Here is a 23,304-nt window from a genome sequence, read left to right as displayed (position 1 = left end):
TCACCGCCCCTCAGGACGTGTGGCACCGTCGCCTCGGTCATCCCGGTCATGATGCTTACCGTCGCCTCTCACAGCATATTTCCCTTCCTTGTATTAGACAAATAAACCACTCCACTTTATGTCATGCTTGTCAACTAGGACGTCATGTACGTTTGCCTTTTTCTGCTTCTACTACTCGTACCACTCGTCCATTCGAGTTAGTGCATTGTGATCTTTGGACTTCACCGATCTTGAGTGTTTCTGGCAATAAATATTTTTTAGTCATTCTTGATGATTTCACAGATTTTCTATGGACCGTTCCGCTTCGCCAAAAATCTGATGCTTACGCCTCGCTCTCCGCTTTTCGCGCGTTCGCTCATACCCAGTTTGGCTTACCTCTCATGTCCATACAATGTGACAACGGTCGTGAGTTCGACAACAACAAACTCCACTCTCTTGCCGCTACGCACGGTATCCATATTCGCTTTTCTTGCCCATACACATCCCAACAAAACGGTAAAGCTGAACGCATCATACACACTGTCAATGACATTGTGCGTTCTCTCTTGTTTCAGGCTAGCTTACCACCTTGTTTTTGGGCCGAAGCACTTCACACCGCCACTCACGTTCTCAACCGTCTTCCCACCAAAACCATTAGCGCTCCCTCTCCCTACTTTGCCCTTTACAACAACCATCCCGATTACTCGTCACTACGCGTCTTCGGCTGCCTATGCTATCCCAACACCGCCTCCACTATGCCACATAAACTGTCGCCACGTTCGAGTGCTTGCGTCTTTCTCGGCTATTTCTCTCATCATAAGGGATATCGGTGCATGGATCTCACTACCCACCGCATCATCATCTCTCGTCACGTCGTCTTCGATGAGATGACCTTCCCCTTTGCCTCACTACAGCCCACTCACGCCGCCACATACGACTTTCTCGTCGACGATGACACACTACCCATAGTTGTCCCGCCTCTTTCGATCACCACTCCTACCCCTACCCCGCCGCCCTCCCCTCCTCCCGCCCCTCCCTCCCCACCTGCACCACCCTCACCGCCCGCCCCTCCCGCACCCACTCATCGCACGCGCAGCACCTCCGGCATCCACAAGGGTCCTCACGAGCGGCTTAACCTGCATGTTTCATCTGTTAGCAGGTTCTCGCCGGTTCCCACCTCAGCCTGTGCAGCTCTCAAGGATCCCAACTGGCTCGATGCTATGACTGCAGAGTACCGCGCTCTCCTCAGCAACAACACTTGGGATCTTGTGCCCCCTCCTGGTGATGCTAACATCGTCTTCGGCAAGTGGGTTTTTCGCCACAAGCTCAAACCTGATGGCCCCCTCGATCGCTATAAAGCTCGTTGGGTGCTTCGGGGTTTCTCTCAGGAGCCCGGTGTCGACTTCGACGAGACATTCAGCCCGATTGTCAAACCGGCCACCGTGCGTGTCATCCTCTCCATCGCGCTTTCTCTTAATTGGGAGACTCGTCAACTCGACGTCAAGAATGCCTTTCTGCATGGCACTCTTGCTGAGGTTGTCTACTGTCGTCAACCCACCGGCTTCATCGACTCCACTCGCCCCGAGCACGTCTGTCGGCTGAACCGTTCACTCTATGGTCTCAAGCAGGCTCCTCGTGCGTGGTACCAGCGCTTCGCGGCTTTCATCACTTCGACCGGCTTCGTGTGCTCCCGCTCGGACACCTCGTTGTTCGTACTCCGGTGTGCGGAAGGCACGGCCTTCCTCCTGCTCTATGTGGACGACATCATCCTCACCGCCTCATCGACCCGCTTGCTGGACAGGATCACGGCCTCTCTCCGAGCCGAGTTTGCCATGACGGACATGGGCAGCCTCCACTACTTCCTCGGCATCGCGGTCACCCGCGACTCCTCCGGCATGCATCTTTTGCAAGCCAAGTACGCCACGGAGATTCTGGACAGGGCCGGCATGACTTCTTGCAAGTCGGCCTCGACACCCGTTGACACATCGCCGAAGCTCGCTGCTACTGCCGGTCCTTCCGTGGCCGATCCCACTGAGTACCGGAGTCTTGCCGGAGCTCTCCAGTCCTCACTTTTACGCGCCCCGACATCGCGTATGCCGTTCAGCAGGTTTGCCTTCATATGCACGACCCGCGTGCGCAGCACCTCGCGGCTATCAAGCGCATCTTGCGCTATGTCAAGGGCACGCTTTCTCACGGTCTTCAGCTCTACTCGACTTCACCGGACTCCATGATTGCCTACACCGATGCCGACTGGGCCGGCTGCCCTGACACTCGGCGCTCAACGTCGGGCTTCTGTGTTTACCTCGGAGATAACCTCGTCTCTTGGTCCTCCAAGCGGCAACACACGGTCTCGCGCTCGAGCGCTGAAGCCGAGTACCGCGCCGTGGCTGAGGCGAGTTGGCTTCGGCAACTTCTCCAGGAGCTTCATCGACCATCTCCTCCTGCGACGATCATCTTCTGCGACAACGTCAGCGCTGTCTACATGTCCACGAACCCAGTATAGCATCAACGTACCAAACACATCGAGATCGATCTCCACTTTGTTCACGATCGTGTTGCCATGGGTCAGGTCCGTGTGCTGCATGTTCCCTCGTCACGCTAGTTCACCGACATCTTGACGAAGGGACTCCCGTCGCTGTTGTTTCTGGATTTTTGGTCCAGTCTCAACATCCGCTCTCCTCCCGTTGTGACTGCGGGGGAGTGTTAGACTAATATGTCACGTATCGTGACATATCTCCTAATCCCCTAAATCGAGGAGTATCGATATTATTGTGATCTCCCATTTATGGTTAGGATTGTAATTCTGTGTATATATTGACATGCAATGGAAAAGCCCAAGTGTGGCAAGTATTCCTAAATCTTTCAACGGGGATGGGTGGCGCAACGGCTCGGGCGGGCACGCGGGTGGCCGGCGGTCGGAGGGCCGGGACGGGTGGCCGGCGGCCGGCTGTCGGGGGGCCGGGACGGGTAGCCGGGGACGGGCGGGGCGGTGTCTGAGGCTTCGCGGACGGCGGGGCGGCGTCTGAGGCTTCGCGGACGGCGGACGGCGAACGCGGATGTTTCCGTGGCAGTTGGCTCCCGCCAACTGCTTTCTCTCGATACGGGGCACCGCAGAAGTGGACGTGAAAACTGTATTTTTGCAGATCGGGAGGAGTTTTTTACCGTGCCCCTCAAAAAAATTACGGGTCCGACGTGTTTACAGTATCTGATCGGGCAGCATTTTTCACGCGGACCCGCATTTTGGCAGTTATTTTGTGGGTTGGGGCATTATACGGGGTCTGCTAAAGATGCTCTTAGGGATTCTGGACCGTCCAATCGAAACTCCTATGTGATACTGACCGTCCGATCTCGGGTCGATATGATGTGAGCCGTTTGATCTTCACCGCGATTGACCTCGGCTGTTGGATGAAATTCCAATTGCAGCAAAATTCCAATTACAATTCCATCCGCGCGAGACAACGAGGAAGACGACCCGATGTGGGCTGCTCCGATTCACCGCGCGAGCCGCCCAACAACTACCTCCAGGCCAAATCGAGACCCCTCTAGTGCTCCTCGTTGTTGTGCGCCCCAGCTCGCAGATCATCACACAAACTACCCCCGGCCTGACCTAGGGTTCGGTGGGTGAGCTCGCTGCCATCCGCCTAGGTGGCCCACCAACTGTGCACCGGGGAGGAGCTCTTCGCTGGGAACATACATCCATGCCTAACGGGAGGAACACATGTCATCGTTGTTTCGTCAGGAGGAGAGCAGCGTCACCATCAGCCAGCCATCCTCCATGCCCTGGTTGTTCCAGGTTGGTCACTCAGATGTCAACTTGATTTCCTCTTATTTTGTAGACCGTAAGTGGCCCCTTTTCACTAGCAAGAAATTGTTATATTGTTCTACAATAGTCATAGACATTTAGATAACCTTATGGTTGAAGTTCTGACTTCAATTGTGCCACTACAAAATTTATCCTTTGTTAATTCTATTGCATACATATTCTGGATTGGGTGACTAAGATTTTTGTTCTTCGTTACCATATTTAGCTGCTACCTCTTGAGCATGCGTTGGTTTTCCCTTGAAGAGGAAAGGGTGATGCAGCAAAGTAGCGTAAGTATTTCCCTCAGTTTTTGAGAACCAAGGTATCAATCCAGTAGGAGACTACACGTAAGTCCCTCGTACCTGCACAAACAATCAAGAACCTTGCAACCAACGCGATAAAGGGGTTGGCAATCCCTTCACGGCCACTTGCAAAAGTGAGATCTGATAAAGATAATAAGATAAATATTTTTGTATTTTTGTTGTATAGATTGGAAAGTAAAGATTGCAAAATAAACGGCGACAAAAATAACTAGTTGACGGGAGATTAATATAATGGAAGATAGACCCGGGGGCCATAGGTTTCACTAGTGGCTTCTCTCAAGATAGCATAGTATGCGGTGGGTGAACAAATTACTGGCCAGCAATTGATAGAAAAACGCATAGTTATGAGAATATCTAGACATGATCATGTATATAGGCATCACGTTCGTGACAAGTAGACTGAAATGATTCTGCATCTACTATTATTACTCCACACATCGACCGCTATCCAGCATGCATCTAGAGTATCATAAGAACAGAGTAACGCATTAGGCAAGATGACATGATGTAGAGGGATAAACTCAAGCAATATGATATAAACCCCATCTTTTTATCCTTGATGGCAACAATACAATACGTGCCTTGCTGCCCCTGCTGTCACTGGGAAAGGACACCGCAAGATTGAACCCAAAGCTAAGCACTTCTCCCATTGAAGAAAGATCAATCTAGTAGGCCAAACCAAACTGATAATTCGAAGAGACTTGCAAAGATATTTAAATCATGCATATAAGAATTCAGAGAAGAATCAAATATTGTTTATAGATAATCTTGATCATAAACCCATAATTCATCGGATCTCGACAAACACACCGCAAAAAGAATTACATCGAATAGATCTCTAAGAGAATCGAGGAGAACTTTGTATTGAGATCCAAAGTGAGAGAAGAAGCCATCTAGCTAATAACTATGGACCCGAAGGTCTGTGGAAATGCCATAATAGGTAGGTATGGTGGCTGTTTTGAGGAAGGTATATGGTGGGTATATGATACCGGCGAAAGGTGCGCGGTATTAGAGAGGCTAGCAATGGTGGAAGGGTGAGAGTGTGTATAATCCATGGACTCAACATTAGTCATAAAGAACTCACATACTTATTGCAAAAATCTATTAGTTATCGAAACGAAGTACTACGCGCATGCTCCTAGGGGGATAGATTGGTAGGAAAAGACCATCGCCCGTCCCCGACCGCCACTCATAAGGAAGACAATCAATAAATAAATCATGCTCCGACTTCATCACATAACGATTCACCATACGTGCATGCTACGGGAATCACAAACTTTAGAACAAGTATTTCTCAAATTCACAACTACTCTACTAGCATGACTCTAATATCACCATCTTCATATCTCAAAACAATCATCAAGTATCAAACTTCTCATAGCATTCAATGCACTTTATATGATAGTTTTGTTTATACCTATCTTGGATGCTCATCACATTAGGACTAATTTTATAGCGAAAGCGAACTACCATGATGTTCTAAAGGACTCTCAAAATAATATAAGTGAAGCATGAGAGATCAAAAATTTCTATAAAATAAAACCACCACCGTGCTCTGATACGTCCATTTTGCATCATGCCTTTATATTGATATTTATTGCATTATGGACTGTTATTACACATTATGTCACAATACTTATGCCTATTCTCTCTTATTTTACGAGGTTTACATGAAGAGGGAGAATGCCGGCAGCTGGAATTCTGGGCTGGAAAAGGAGCAAATATTAGAGACCTATTCTGCACAACTTCAAAAGTCCTGAAACTTCACGGGAGCATGTTTCAGAATATATAAAAAATATTGGGCGAAGAAAGAACCAGAGGGGGGCCACCCACCATCCACGAGGGTGGGGGCGCGCCCTACCCCCCTGGGCGCGCCCCCTGCCTCGTGGGCCCCCTGGTAGGCCTCTGGTGACCATCTTCTGCTATATGAGGTCTTTCATCCAAGAAAAAATCATGAGCAAGCTTTCGGGACGAAACTCCGCCGCCACGAGGCGGAACCTTGGCGGAACCAATCTAGGGCTCCGGCGGAGCTGTTCTGCCGGGGAAACTTCCCTCCGGGAGGGGGAATCATCACTGTCGTCATCACCACCGATCCTCTCATCGGGAGGGGGTCAATATCCATCAACATCTTCACCAGCACCATCTCATCTCAAACCCTAGTTCATCTCTTGTATCCAATCTTTGTCTCCAAACCTCAGATTGGTACCTATGGGTTGCTAGTAGTGTTGATTACTCCTTGTAGTTGATGCTAGTTGGTTTATTCGGGTGAAGATCATATGTTCAGATCCTTAATGCATATTAATACCCCTCTGATTATGAACATGAATATTATTTGTGAGTAGTTACATTTGTTCCTGAGGACATGGGAGAAGTCTTGCTATAAGTAGTCATGTGAATTTGGTATTCGTTCGATATTTTGATGAGATGTATGTTGTCTTTCCTCTAGTGGTGTTATGTGAACGTCGACTACATGACACTTCACCATTGTTTGGGCCTAGAGGAAGGCATTGGGAAGTAATAAGTAGATGATGGGTTGCTAGAGTGACAGAAGCTTAAACCCTAGTTTATGAGTTGCTTCGTAAGGGGCTGATTTGGATCCACCTGTTTCATGCTATGGTTAGGTTTACCTTAATACTTCTTTTGTAGTTGCGGATGCTTGCAATAAGGGTTAATCATAAGTGGGATACTTGTCCAAGGAAGGGCAGTACCCAAGCACCGGTCCACCCACATATCAAATTATCAAAGTACAGAACGCGAATCATATGAGCGTGATGAAAACTAGCTTGACGATAATTCCCATGTGTCCTTGGGAGCACTTTCCTTTATATAAGAGTTTGTCCAGGCTTGTCCTTTGCTACAAAAAGGATTGGGACATCTTGCTGCACCTTATTTACTTTTATTTCTTGTTACCTGTTACCAATTACCTTATCACAAAACTATCTGTTACCGATAATTTCAGTGCTTGCAGAGAATACCTTACTGGAAACCGCTTGTCATTTCCTTCTGCTCCTCGTTGGGTTCGACACTCTTACTTATAGAAAGGACTACGATAGATCCCCTACACTTGTGGGTCATCAAGACTCTTTTCTGGTGACGTTGCCGGGGAGTGAAGCGCCTTTGGTAGGTGGAATTTGGTAAGGAAAATTTTATATAGTGTGCTGAAATTTACTGTCACTTGTTACTATGGAACATAATCCTTTGAGGGGCTTGTTCGGGGTATCTTCACCCCGACCAGTAGAGCAAAGAGTTGCTCCTCAACCTACTGAATCTACTGAAAATGTTTACTTTGAAATTCCTTCGGGTATGATAGAGAAACTGCTAGCTAATCCTTTTACAGGAGATGGAACATTACATCCCGATTTGCACCTAATCCATGTGGATGAAGTTTGTGGATTATTTAAGCTTGCAGGTATGCCCGAGGATGTTATCAAGAAGAAGGTCTTCCCTTTATCTTTGAAGGGAAAGGCATTGACATGGTTTAGGCTATGTGATGATATGGGATCATGGAACTACAACCGATTGAAATTGGAATTTCATCAGAAGTTTTATCCTATGCATCTTGTTCATCGTGATCGCAATTATATATATATATAATTTTTGGCCTCGTGAAGGAGAAAGCATCGCTCAAGCTTGGGGGAGGCTTAAATAAATGTTATATTCATGCCCCAATCATGAGCTCTCAAGACAAATTATTATTCAAAAAATTTATGCTCGGCTTTCTCTCAATAATCGCTCCATGCTCGATACTGCTTGTACTGGCTCTTTTATGATGAAGACTATTGAATTCAAATGGGATTTATTGGAAAGAATTAAACGCAACTCTGAAGATTGGGACCTCGACGAAGGTAAGGAGTCAGGTATAACACCTAAGTTTGATTGTGTTAAATCTTTTATGGATACCGATGTTTTCCGTGAATTTAGCACTAAATATGGACTTGACTCTGAGATAGTAGCTTCTTTCTGTGAATCCTTTGCTACTCATGTTGATCTCCCTAAGGAGAAGTGGTTTAAATATAATCCTCCCATTTAAGTAAAAGTGGTTGAACCTATTAAAGTTGAAGAAAAGACTATCACTTATAATGATCATGTTGTTCCTACTGCTTATATTGAGAAACCACCTTTTCCTGTTAGAATAAAGGATCATGCTAAAGCTTCAACTGTGGTTCGTAAGAGTAATACTAGAACACCTACACCCCCTGAGCAAATTAAAGTTGAATCTAGTGTTGCTATGGTTAAAGATCTCTTGGCTGATAATATTGATGGGCATGTTATTTGATGCTAGCTGATAATATCCACGAGGCGAAACCTTGGCGGAACCAATCTAGGGCTCCGGTAGAGCTGTTCTGCCGGGGACACTTCCCTCTGGGAGGGGGAAATCATCGCCATCGTCATCACCAACGCTCCTCTCATCGGGAGAGGGCAATATCCATCAACATCTTCACCAGCACCATCTCCTCTCAAAACCCTAGTTCATCTCTTGTATCCAATTCTTGTCTCCAAGTCCGGGATTGGTACTAGTAGGTTGCTAGTAGTGTTGATTACTCCTTGTAGTTGATGCTAGTTGGTTTATTTGGTGGAAGATCATATGTTCAGATCCTTTATGCATATTAATACCCTTCTGATTATGAACATGAATATGCTTTGTGAGTAGTTACGTTTGTTCCTGAGGACTTGGGAGAAGTCTTGCTATTAGTAGTCATGTGAATTTGGTATTTGTTCGATATTTTGATGAGATGTATGTTGTCTATCCTCTAGTGGTGTTATGTGAACGTCGACTACATAACACCTCACCATTATTTGGGCCTAGAGGAAGGCATTGGGAAGTAATAAGTAGATGATGGGTTGCTAGAGTGACAGAAGCTTAAACCCTAGTTTATGCGTTGCTTCGTAAGGGGCTGATTTGGATCCATATGTTTCATGCTATGGTTAGCTTTACCTTAATACTTTCGTTGTAGTTGCGGATGCTTGCAATAGAGGTTAATCATAAGTGGGATGCTTGTTCAAGTAAGAACAGCACCCAAGCACCGGTCCACCCACATATCAAATTATCAAAGTACCGAACGCGAATCATATGAACGTGATGAAAACTAGCTTGACGATAATTCCCATGTGTCCTCGGAAGCGCTTTTCTCTATATAAGAGTTTCTCCAGGCTTGTCCTTTGCTACAAAAAGGATTGGGCCACCTTGCTGCACTTTATTTACTTTTGTTACTTGTTGCTCGTTACAAATTATCCTGTCACAAAACTATCTGTTACCACTTATTTCAGTACTTGCAGAGAATACCTTGCTGAAAACCGCTTGTCATTTCCTTCTGCTCCTCATTGGGTTCGACACTCTTACTTATCGACAGGACTACGGTAGATCCCCTATACTTGTGGGTCATCAAGACTCTTTTCTGGCACCGTTGCCGGGGAGTGAAGCGCCTTTGGTAGGTGGAATTTGGTAAGGAAAAATTTATATAGTGTGCTGAAATTTACTATCACTTGTTACTATGGAAAGTAATCCTCTGAGGGGCTTGTTCGGGGTATCTTCACCCCGACCAGTAGAGCAAAGAGTTGCTCCTCAACCTAATGAACCTACTGAAAATGAAAATGAAAATGAAAATGAAAATGAAAATGTCCACTTTGAGATTCCTTCGGGTATGTTAGAAAAACTGCTAGCTAATCCTTTTGTAGGAGATGGAACAAAGCATCCTGATGAGCACATAATATATGTGGATGAAGTTTGTGGATTATTTAAGCTTGCAGGTATACCCGGTGATGTTGTTAAGAGGAAGGTCTTCCCTTTATCTTTGAAGGGAGATGCATCGACATGGTATAGGCTATGTGATGATACGGGGTCATGGAACTATAAACGATTGAAATTGGAATTTCATCAGAAATTTTATCCTATGCATCTTGTTCATCGTGATCGCAATTATATATATAATTTTTGGCCTCGTGAAGGAGAAAGCATCGCTCAAGCTTGGGGGAGGCTTAAATCAATGTTATATTCATGCCCCAATCATGAGCTCCCAAGACAAATTATTATTCAAAATTTTTATGCTCGGCTTTCTGAAAACAATCGCACCATGCTCGATACTTCTTGTGCTGGCTCTTTTATGATGAAGACTATTGAATTCAAATGGAATTTATTGGATAGAATTAAACGCAACTCTGAATATTGGGATCTTGACGAAGGTAAGGAGTCTGGTATGACACCTAAGTTTGATTGTGTTAAATGTTTTATGGATACCGATGTTTTCCGTAAATTTAGCACTAAATATGGACTTGACTCTGAGATAGTAGCCTCTTTCTGTGAATCTTTTGCTGCTTATGTTGATCTCCCTAAGGAGAAGTGGTTTAAATATCATCCTCCCATAGAAGTAAAAGTAGCTGCACCTATTAAAGTTGAAGAAAAGACTATCACTTATAATGATCCTATTGTTCCTACTTCTTATGTTGAGAAACCACCTTTCCTTGTTAGAATAAAGGATCATGCTAAAGCTTCAACTGTGGTCCGTAAAAGCAATATTAGAACTTATACACCTCCTGAGCAAGTTAAAGTTGAACCTAATGTTGCTATTGTTAAAGATCTCTTGGCTGATAATATTGATGGGCATGTTATTTATTTCTGCGGTGAAACTGCTAGAATTGCCAAACCTTGTGTTAAAGATAAACATAGACCTGTGGTAGGCATGCCTGTTATTTCTGTTAAAATAGGAGATCATTGTTATCATGGCTTGTGTGATATGGGTGCTAGTGTTAGTGCAATACCTTATGACTTATACAAAGAAATTATGCATGATATTGCACCTGCTGAGATAGAAGATATTGATGTCACAATTAAACTTGCCAATAGAGATACTATTTAACCAATGGGAATTGTAAGAGATGTTGAAGTCTTGTGTGGGAAAACTAAATATCCTGCTGATTTTCTTGTTCTTGGTTCCCCACAAGATAGCTTTTGTCCCATTATATTTGGTAGACCCTTCTTGAACACTGTCAATGCTAGGATAGACTGCGAAAAGGATGTTGTTACTATAGGCTTGGGTGATATGTCTCATGAGTTTAATTTCTCTAAATTTAGTAGACAACACCGTGAAGAAGAATTGCCTAGTAAGGATGAAATTATTGGTCTTGCTTCTATTGCCGTACCTCCTAGTGATCCTTTAGAACAATATTTGCTAGAGCATGAAAATGATATGTTTATGAATGAGAGAAGGGAAATAGATGAAGTATTCTTTAAACAGGAACCTATCCTGAAGAACAATTTGCCTGTTGAAACCCTAGGGGATCCTCCTCCACCCAAGGGTGATCCCGTGTTTGAGCTCAAACCTTTACCTAATACTCTCAAATATGCTTATCTTGATGAGAAAAAGATATATCCTGTTATTATTAGTGCTAACCTTTCAGAGCATGAAGAAGAGAGACTATTGAAAACTCTGAAGAAGCACCATGCTGCTATTGGATATACTCTTGATGATCTTAAGGGCATTAGTCCCACTCTATGTCAACATAAAATAAATTTGGAAGAAGATGCCAAACCAGTTCGTGATCATCAACGAAGGCTGAATCCTAAGATGAAAGAAGTGGTAAGAAAGGAAATACTAAAGCTCCTTGAGGCAGGTATAATTTATCCCGTTGCTGATAGTCAGTGGGTAAGTCCTGTCCATTGTGTCCCTAAGAAGGGAGGTATTACTGTCGTTCCTAATGATAAAGATGAGTTGATCCCGCAAAGAATTATTACAGGTTATAGGATGGTAATTGATTTCCGCAAATTAAATAAAGCTACTAAGAAAGATCATTACCCCTTACCTTTTATCGATCAAATGCTAGAAAGATTATCCAAACATACACACTTTTGCTTTCTAGATGGTTATTCTGGTTTCTCTCAAATACCTATGTCAGCCAATGATCAATCTAAAACTACTTTTACTTGCCCTTTTGGTACTTTTGCTTATAGACGTATGCCTTTTGGTTTATGTAATGCACCTGCTACCTTTCAAAGATGCATGATGGCTATATTCTCTAACTTTTGTGAAAAGATTTGTGAGGTTTTCATGGACGACTTCTCCGTTTATGGATCCTCTTTTGATGATTTCTTGAGCAACCTTGATCGAGTTTTGCAGAGATGTGAAGAAACTAATCTTGTTTTGAATTGGGAAAAGTGCCACTTTATGGTTAATGAAGGTATTGTCTTGTGGCATAAGGTTTCTGAAAGAGGTATTGAAGTTGATAAAGCCAAGGTTGATGCTATTGAAAAGATGCCATGTCCCAAGGACATCAAAGGTATAAGAAGTTTCCTTGGTCACGCCGGTTTTTATAGGAGGTTCATTAAGGACTTCTCAAAAATTTCTCGGCCTCTGACTAATTTATTACAAAAAGATATACCATTTATCTTTGATGATGACTGTGTAGAAGCATTTGAAATACTTAAGAAAGCATTGATCTCTGCACCTATTGTTCAGCCACCTGATTGGAATTTACCCTTTGAAATTATGTGTGATGCTAGTGATTATGCTGTAGGTGCTGTTCTAGGGCAAAGAGTTGATAAGAAATTAAATGTTATTCAATATGCTAGTAAAACTCTAGACAATGCTCAAAGAAATTATGGTACTACTGAAAAAGAATTCTTAGCAGTTGTATTCGCTTGTGATAAGTTCAGACCTTATATTGTTGATTCTAAAGTAACTATTCACACGGATCATGCTGCTATTAAATATCTTATGGAAGAAAGATGCTAAACCTAGACTTATTAGATGGGTTCTCCTGCTACAAGAATTTGATTTGCATATTGTTGATAGAAAGGGAGCTGAGAACCCTGTTGCAGACAACTTGTCTAGGTTAGAAAATGTTCTTGATGACCCACTACCTATTGATGATAGCTTTCCTGATGAGCAATTAAATGTCATAAATGCCTCTCGTAGTACTCCGTGGTATGCTGATTATGCTAATTATATCGTGGCTAAATTATACCACCTAGTTTCACATACCAGCAAAAGAAAATGTTTTTCTATGATTTGAGACATTACTTTTGGGATGACCCACATCTTTATAAAGAAGGAGTAGATGGTGTTATTAGACGTTGTGTACCTGAGCATGAACAGGAACAGATCCTACGCAAGTGTCACTCCGAGGCTTATGGAGGACACCACGCTGGAGATAGAACTGAACATAAGGTATTGCAATCTGGTTTTTATTGGCCTACTCTCTTCAAGGATGCCCGTAAGTTTGTCTTATCTTGTGATGAATGTCAAAGAATTGGTAATATTAGCAGACGGCAAGAAATGCCTATAAACTATTCACTTGTTATTGAACCATTCGATGTTTGGCGCTTTGATTATATGGGACCTTTTCCTGCCTCTAATGGTTATACACATATTTTAGTTGCTGTTGATTATGTTACTAAGTGGGTAGAAGCTATTCCAACTAGTAGTGTTGATCATAACACTTCTATTAAAATGCTCAAAGAAGTTATTTTTCCGAGGTTTGGAGTCCCTAGATATTTAATGCACTACAAAAAAAAGACACTTCCGTGATGATACGTCTTTGTCACAGTAGGTCACGTTTTCTGTCATGCATGTACATCCATGACAAATTTATGACAGAATCAAGATAGTCATACCTGTGCTGTCGTAGAAGTGTTCCATGACATTACCAAAATTATCATCACGGAAGTGTCCACTTCCATGACGATAAATCGCGCGTCACAGAAGTGCTTTCGTCAAGGGTGACCAACACGTGGCATCCACCGTAACGGAACGCCGTTAAGCTATCGGGTCGGGTTTTGGATCCGATAACCCATTAACAGCCCCGACCAATGGGGATTTTCCACGTGTAAAATCATCATTGGCTGGAGGAAACACGTGTCGGCTCATCGCTGGGACAGATGTCATCCACTCATTGGACAGAAGGCGCCTATGATACGTCGACATGTGGCACGGCCCAACAGAGGCCCATTCCTGTGAAAAGGCCGGCCCGTTTGACTTGGTCAAAAGGTGGCGGGCCGGCCCATGGAAAGCCTGTTAACGGCCTGTTCGCATATAGCCCATTTACAGCCCGCTAACCCAAGGCCCGTTACGCCCTATTCGAATTAGGCCCAGTAGCGTCATCTGGGCCATCCAATATGATTCCAGCCCGTTTTCACTTCTGGCCCATGTATGGCCCATGACGTCTTTCGGCCCATATGAGGCCCTATGTAACTCTTGGCCTATTAACGGCCCGTGGTGAAACTGGCCCGTAATGAACAGTGTATCACTTTACACCCATTAACGGCCCGTGGTGAAACTGGCCTGTAAAGAACAGTGTATCACTTTATACCCATTAACGGCCCGTTATTCCGTTGGGCCATTTCCAGCCCATGTTATCTTTCGGCCTTCTCAGAGCCCATTTATTCTTGGGCTATTTTCCAGCATTCGTTTACTTATGGCCCGTTACTGTCATTTTCTGCTTGTGGGCCAAATTCAGCCCGTGGTTATAGTCGGCATGTTTGTGGTCCGTTAATACGTTGGGCCGTTTTCATAGCATCATCAAATACGGCCTATTAACGATGGCCCGTTATGGTCGGCCCATGAACGGACGATTCCAACTCTAGCCCGTTTATGGCCAGAATGCGGTCTATTTGGCCCATGTTTGGCCAATCGATCATACGGCCCGTATAAGGCCCATTGATGATACGGCCCGTAGAAGGCCCATTGTTTCTACGGCCCGTAGATTGCCCATTGTTTCTACGGCCCGAAGAAGGCCCACTGTTTCTACGGCCCGTAGAAGGCCCACTGTTTATATGGCCCGTAGAAGGCCCACTGTTTCTACGGCCCGTAGGAGGCCCAGTGTCACTACAGTAAATATTAGCCCATGGTTATTGTGGCCTAGTTTAAAAAAATAGGTTATTGCAGCCACTAGCAAACCGTAGAAAAAGAACTACACTGACTACAAGCAAACAAATAAACAAGACAACAAGGAAATAAATAAGCAAGCAACTTACACTAGGCTATCACGGCTATTACACATATTACATCCACTGGGCATCAAAGTTCGCCACCAGTGCAAATATAGGGAACACAGCAGCAAAACAAGTCCAGAACTGAAACCACTTCAGAAGAGCTCAAGAAACAATATCCTGGGTACCCATAATGCTGGCAAGATGCTTAGCAAGCTTATTAACTTTCTCTTGTTTGGCGCTTAAGTCCTCCAGTGCTTGCTGTTGCACCAGAAAGTATGCATCTGAATTCTGCAGGGACTTCCTCAGTCCTTCGGCTTCCTGTCGCATAACATCTGATCGATGTCTTTCAACTTGAAGTTGAGACTCAAGAAGCCGAACTGATTCAGGCAACGAGTTCGAAGAGCTGGTGCCAGCAGTGGTAGCCAGTAACTCGAACACTACATCAAGACAGGACTTTGGGGTTGTCTCAGTGTCTTCAATATAGTTTTATCAGCTATCTTGGAGACCAACAGGGATGTCTCACTATCTTGAACCTTATCTGCATTACTTCCTTTACCATTGCATAACAGGGTACTCTTCTCCAATATTTTATCCGCGTTCTAAAAGAGAAACAAACAAACACATCTCAGGTTTACAATGTAGTATATGAAACTCATTTTGGTAAACCAGTTCAGTAGTAAGGTGGACAGGATAACAGCATGAAACAAACATATATCTATGTAGTATGGTCACTGTATGGTCTATATCATTCTAGTTTATGTTGCCAAATCAAGATAGATACAGTTCGAATCATATCTATTTAAGACAAAGCAACATAGACATAATATAAGTGTGGGAAACTACACAACAATAACAACACTTGTAATGTGCATGGCATGAGAACATAATTGTTTATTCAATTGAAACTGAAATCAACATAGAGCAAGTTACAACAGCAAACAGCCAAACACGTTGAAGAAACAGGTTTAAAACATACCTGTTGCGCCATTGGAGTTTCAATTGCATCCTTCAAATTTGAAATTAGTTGGTATCAGTAAATACAGTGATGCAAGAGCAAAGTAGTATGAAGCATAGCTACGGAACCTGACATGAGAACAATTGTTCTTCTGCTTTAAGCGTTGACTTCGGGTTCGGAGTGGTGGTCCTCGTGATTTGGGCACTGCAGTTGCCTTACTAACTGCTCGTGTTTGGGTGCTCTGTGGTGGAGACGGTGCTGTGTCAACGGGAATTGGGTGTCTATCTGCTGGAGTTGGGGTTAGAAGGGGTGTAGCTGGTTCTCTGTCCAACTGGGTAGGGGTACAATCTGCATGAGTGTGGGTTATGTGTGGTGGGGCTGGTTCTTGGGCAAGTACAACCGTGGTTCTATCTGCATCGACAGGTAGCACGATCTTTTCTGAAGACCGTGTTTTTACTCCCACATATACTGCCATCACTCCCTCCAATTGAAATGGCTGATAAACAAGAAAAGTAATTGAATGTACAGACATTTTAAGATAGACAAGTGCAATGGATAGTAGGGAAGAAAACAGGGCATGAAATAATTCACATTTATGTTGTCTAAGCAAACAGAATAGCAGGACATAATTTCACATATATGATGGCTAATTAAACATGATAGCATGACACAATTTCACATGTATGATGGCTAACTAAACCGGATAGAATGACATACTTCAAAATATGATGACTATGTAAACAGGATGACATGATATAACTATACGATGTGTCTATTAAAGTGGTTGGCATGCCATAAATCAGAAACATGCCGTCGATGGAAACATGATGGCATGATATAATTCACGGATAGAATGACATAATTTAAAATATGATGACTATGTAAACAAGATGAGATGATATAACTATATTATGTCTTTAGAAAATGGGTTGGCATGCCATAATTCAGATACATGCTGTCTATGTAAACATCATGGCATGACATAATTCAAATATATGATTTATATACTAAGGAAGTGAGCAGAGAGCAATCGCATATATGATGTGTCAACTAAGGAGATGGCATTCAATATTGTGTATATGATGTAAAAACTAAGCATTGCAATACAACATATGCATTATATGAGTAATATAACCCTGCCAAGTTTGAGCATACACCTCAGGGGGATAATAGGAATGGTCATATGCCTCTGAATCCTCCTCTGAAGAGCTATCTGTAACCAGCAAGATATTTGCTTCAGCAGGTAGCATTGTCTGCTCTGAAGACCTTGTTTTCACTCCAGATTTCTCCATCACCAATTCAAATGGCTGATGCACAGGAAGAGCAGTTGAATATACAAACATTGTCGACAAAAGCAATGAGAAATACAAAAAAAAGGACGGCATGATATAATTCACATATATGACGCTTGCCTAAACAGCATGGCATTGCATAATTCACATACATAATGCCTTGCAACAAGATAACATTGCATAATTCACATATATAATGTCTTGCAACAAGATGGCATTGCATAATTCACATATATGGTAATTAGACACTAAACAGGTGGCATTCACACAAAGCATGTCTAAACTAAGCAAATGACATAGCAATGCAAGATACCATACGCACGATATGAGCAACATAACCCTGCCAAGTTAGGGCATGCACCTCGGGGGGGGGATATGACTGGTCATCTGTCTCTGAATCCTCCTCTGAGTAGCTATCGGTAACCAGTAAGACACGCGCTCCGTCAGATAGCATTGTCTGCTCTGAAGACCTTGTTTCCACTCCAGATTTTTCCATGACCGTGCCGAAAGGCTGATGCACAGGAAGAGTAATTGAATGTACTAAAATTGTTGACAAATTTAACACGTAATAAAAAAATGATGGCATGATATAATTCACATATAAGATGACTGGCTAACCAGGGTGACATTGCAAAATTCACATATATGATGCCTGGCTAGACAAGATGGCATTGCATGATTCACATATACGATAAAGAAACTAAACAGATGGCATTGACACAAAGCATGTCTAAACTAAGCAGATGACATCTTTAATGTATACAGTAAGAAATGCAAGGCACCATATGCATGATATTACCAACATCAGCATGCAAAGTTAGAGCGAAGACCTCATGGGGTAAATAGGAGTGGTCTTCTCCTTCTGAACCCCCCTCAGAACAGTTATCTTCCTCTTGATTACGATCCGAAATGGGTGGAGGGGGGCTGCCTTTGCGCCCACCATGGAACGACGTCTGCATGAAATTTTATTGCCACGCAAGGCTCGTCTCTTTTGCTCTACATGATCAGTTCCATTGTGTACAATAACTGGCATGCATAGGAATAAAACATAGCGAGATTATGTAAGGAGTGCATGCACAAATCCAGAGTGATGGTAGCAAACTGTGGATAGACCCAAAACCAATGATAGCAGGCAGATAATAGCTTTAGTTAAAAAATACAGATAATGGCTCCTTTAATGTTTGTTTGCACACAACATGAAACTCATAGTAGACACCGGAGATTAACCAGATAGTAGACAGATAGTACTGATTGCTGCCCCAATATGTACCCCACAACCATTTAAAACTCAAGTTTCAGCATTAGTTTGGACCTGACTCGGAGTCTAATAGGTGAACACGACGATAATGTAGCATGTCATCATATTAAGCGACACGTAACGTAAGCAGACACGGAAGAGTGCGACCTCTCTTGCGGACCCGTGTAGTCCTCAAGGTCATCTGCTCAGTTGATGATGGTAATGCAGTTGCCGTGGCTGCCGGTGGCGGGGAAGAAGATTTGAGGTGGCGAAAGACAGTCTGGAGAGCGGATCCCTGCTGTGGTGAACCCTTCCGTCGTTGGAGCAGCTGAGCTGGGGTGGAACACAGCGCCGCAGGAGCAGGACAAACCACACAAGGTTTTCTTTGACACATATCTGTAACAGAAGTAACTGAGTAAGGGCTTGTTTGAATTTGAGGATTCTAACAATGCAGGGATAGGAAATAGACAGGAATAGGATAGGAATGCACGTGCAAAACAGAGAATTTAAAAACACAGGATTTCTGCCAATCTGGGTGTTTGATTCACAACAATTGGAAGATCACAGGATGCAAAAAAGCATGGTGAGATTAAGTCAAACCACAAGAAAATGTACGGTTATAATGCTATTATGCTACTATCTCTTAGTCTTGTGCTTGATGAATAGGAATATGAAAAGGAGGAGAAGTGGAAATTAGAATTTCTACGGTTTTTCTTTCAAGGAGACACTAAAGGAACAAATTCTACAGTTTTCCTTTGCTCCATTCCTTTGCACCAAATTCATGAAAAGTAGTACCATAGGAAACTTTCCAATTCCGATGTTTTTCATTCACTTTTCCTTTCTAGCACTGGCGATTCTAGTAGGCAGGCTTGAGCAAGGAAAATCCTACACTAAAAAAATGTTTTTGTGCTACTTCTATTACTTTGGACCCAGGCCACTGCCATACTAGCTCAACTCCCAGGCCCATCGACAAATGCACAGCTCAAACGCGCAGAGATAAATAATGATGGCGTTCAAGAGAGTCCATCACGGATAGCTAAGTTGCCTAGTACCTCACTGCTTGTCATACAGTAGGATAAAATAATCATATTTCCCATTACTACGAGTGCTCAGTGGACAATATATATAACATGTAGAGTAAAAAAGAGATGCAACAAGTGTACAACCTCTTTGGCGAAGCCATGTCGATCTCAGCGTGATTGGGTTGGCGGTGAGGATGCTCCGGCTGACTTGGCTGTCGGAGGAGGGGAAGAAGATCTTAGGCGTATGGAGATGGAGCCCGAGGTACTGCTCCGCTGTGATGGAGGGTTTCGTCGTTGGAGCAGCTCCGGTGAGTTGTATGACGCCGAGGCTGAAGCAGGACAAGAGAGACAACGAACAACGTTAACCTGAGTGGAATTCTAATAGCATCTCCAATACATGATGTAAAATACATAACCACAAAGTGCTAGATGTAAAATACATCAGCCGCTCATCTCTGAACTTAACTGTCGAAACTGAATTTAACTGTCGAAACTGAACTTAACTGTCGAAACTGAATTTTACTGTCGAAACTGAATTTTGCTGTCGAAACTGAACGCACTAGCAAGGTGAGGCTACACGTCGGTCGACTGACTTTTTCATCTCTGGTCAATCGATTTTGCAGCTGTTGGATATGAAATCAAGGGCCTGCGGTTCATCTTCAACCTCCACCCCCCTGAGCCGCCAGCCACCACCGGCCAAACAGCAGCCCCCCGCCGCCCGCGGTCGGCGGTGCGCCGCCCCGAAAACACTCCCCACCGCCGGTCCGCCGCCGCCCCGGCCATCCCTCTAGGCCCCCCCGTGCCGAGCGTTTTCTCCGGCGATCCCCACGCCACCGCCCCGCTAACACCCCGCCACCGCCGGCGACCACCGCCCCCATCCTGAACCCTAAGATAGATAGTGGGGTACCTCTCCGGCGAGCCCCCTCCCCGCTGCGGCTGGTTCTTCCTTCACCCCGGCGAGCCCCCCCCCCCCCTGAAAATCGACTGACCCAAAAGTCGATTCAGTCGACTGAAGTGTAGCTAAATCAGAGCAGCATCGCAAGCAAGAGCAAGAGCGAGAGCAGCAGCGCGAGCAAGAGCAATAGCAAGAGCAGACCAGGCAGGGGACCGAGAGCAAGAGCAGAGCAGCAGCGCGAGCGAGAGCTAAAGCAGCTGCAGCTCCTACTGATGTGGACGTCGCCGCCGAGGGAGCGACGCCGTGGAGGAAGTGGCCGGCGATGCCGCCGTGGATGGAGCCGCGCCGTGTCGGCTCGGGACCGAGCGCCGGCAGCACCGTGAGATCGAATCAAGAAGAAAATGCAGCGATTAGTGTACAACCTCTTTGGTGGCGCCGATTAGGCCGCAGCTTCATCCGAGGAAACGGTGATGATGATGCTCTTCCAGTGGTGCAGGTGAAGACGGTGGTGTGGGAATGGAGGTGGCGCGAAAGACGAGGGGAACGTCGGGGCAGCTCCTTGGAGGTGGAGGACGGGGTGGCTGAACCGGCGGGACGATGAGATCGACGACGGATCCTCATCCGGTACGGTGGATGAGGGACGTCGAGGTGTTGCTGTGGACGACATCGTCGGGGAAGAGGCTCCGGCTGGGTGGCGGACGGAGCAGGGTGTGGGGTTTCGTTGAGGGTTTTCACGGCCTCGGTGTACGAATGGGTGGGCGGATGGGATGGCAGTGGGGAACCATGGCTTAGAGACGCGCTTGTCTGAAATGTGGGGTAAGTTACGAAAGTACCCCCACCGATTTGAGGCGGTTCTTTCGGTTCAGGGGTACCACGGGCATTTTGCGTGTCGGGATTTCACAGGAGGTGGGAGTTTTCGCGCGCGTTGTAATTTCGGAATAGCAAGGCGCGGGTTGAGATGGAGGGAGTTGTCGGAGCACAACAAGACAAAGATATATCTTAAATATTTCGGGCTAACAAGGCGCGGGTTGAAGAGGCGGGAGTTTCGCAGCACGATAGACAGAGACGCTAGCTTGAATATTCGGCATAACAAGGTGCGGCTTGAAATTTCGGAAGAACAAGCTTAACGTGTACCCAAAAAAGAGACAATTTGCACCTCAACACGCACAACACACACAAACACCATTTAGACTAGAGTAAGGTACACGTGCATTGCACGCATGAGATTTGGCAACCAAATTATGAATAAATACCACATTATAGCATGCAAGCTTTGAGTCATATATGCATGATGTAGATGTTCGTTTAATTCTTATAGTTCATTTCATTCAAAATCATCCAGTTTTTATAAGAAAGCTAATATATTTGAAGATTCATGGAATTGTGCGTCGTAAGACATAAAGTAAAAACAAATAATGGCAAATCATGTAGAAAAACATTTGGGCAATTCTGATACGGAAGATTCTAGAACAAATAAGAAGTGCTGGTGTTTTGATGTTTGTGCATTATGCTTAAGTTCAACCATAGAGTCTTCTAGATTATACATGTGGCGAAATCTGGTGGAATCTAGATGATATCCAACGGCCAGTAGTGCTCAAATTTGCCATCTTTGGACCATCGGATTCGCCTCATCCAACGACCATCTTTCAAAGTTAACGTTACCCGCACACAATATAAAAATAATAATATATAATATATATATAGGGGTATAGATATAGATATGTGATGCAAAAGCCGCCCATCATCTCCAATTAGAATAGTGTGTCCATGCACGGATGCGACGTGGCCAAATGATGTCTGCCATCGGTATCTCAAATTCAAATCAGTCTGACATTGTTCAATGTGTATACATTACAACATGCTCGTTTCCAAACCACACCGCGCAGATCTCCATTATATTCATGCATGCATGGGTTTCAAACATCAGGATCTCTTATTCAAATATTTGAATTCAACTTTACATTGATTATGACCTCACCTATTCTTTTACACCCACACAGTAGTCTTCTCTTTATAATTGTACCACTAACTTTCTCTCGTGCATGCATGCACACACACTACCAGTCGGCATTATCCATCGCACGCATGCAATCTTTTTCTTCAGGTCGGTCTCCCATGAAGGCACACACCCACACACATCCCCCTCTCCATCATATTGGGCATTCTTTATCTCTCACGCGTGCATGCGCAACGATCGATGTTCCTCTATGTATGTGTGTATATAGCTAGGTCTTTCATAATTTTCCACACAAACCGATCAATCGATATATCCAGTGAGGTTTCACCCTCTTTCCCACGTCCACATCGATCAATCTATATAGGATTAACATATATAGCTAATACACCCACATTAATTATATATCCAACGCCCCCCTCTCATCATCCATGCCTTCCGCTTCATCTCTCAAACGCGTGCACAATGGCGAAGACAGGGGGCAGTAAGGGCCCTGCCCCCTCCCCCCTAACATCACTATATATCGAGGCTAATATGAATGTGATCATAAGACAATTGCTGCTAAAAATGGTTTAAGTTCATGAATTGACCCTCCTCTTAAAGGATTAGCAATGCTTGGCCCCCTAGCTCATTTATTTTTCATGGCTCCGCCACTGCGCGCAACAGCGCACGTGTTCGCCCCTCTCTCTAAATATCGATCTCGCACTTGTGCATTCCTTCATAGTCTCCCTCCACTCGGCCCCTCGCACCATCTTCTAGGCCCCCACCGGATTTTGCCACATGTACAATCTAGCAGACTCCATGGTTGAACTTAAGCATAATGCACAAACCTCAAAACAACAGTGGTTCTCTTTTGTTCTAGAATCTTCCGTATCATAACTGCCCAAACTTTTTTTCTAGTTGAATTGCCCTTATTTGTTT

The sequence above is a fragment of the Aegilops tauschii genome, chromosome 6 (assembly GCF_002575655.3).
Source record: "Aegilops tauschii subsp. strangulata cultivar AL8/78 chromosome 6, Aet v6.0, whole genome shotgun sequence".
Classification (NCBI taxonomy): domain Eukaryota; kingdom Viridiplantae; phylum Streptophyta; class Magnoliopsida; order Poales; family Poaceae; genus Aegilops; species Aegilops tauschii.
The sequence above is the reverse complement of the archived record's forward strand: the minus strand, read 5'-3'. Positions refer to the sequence as shown.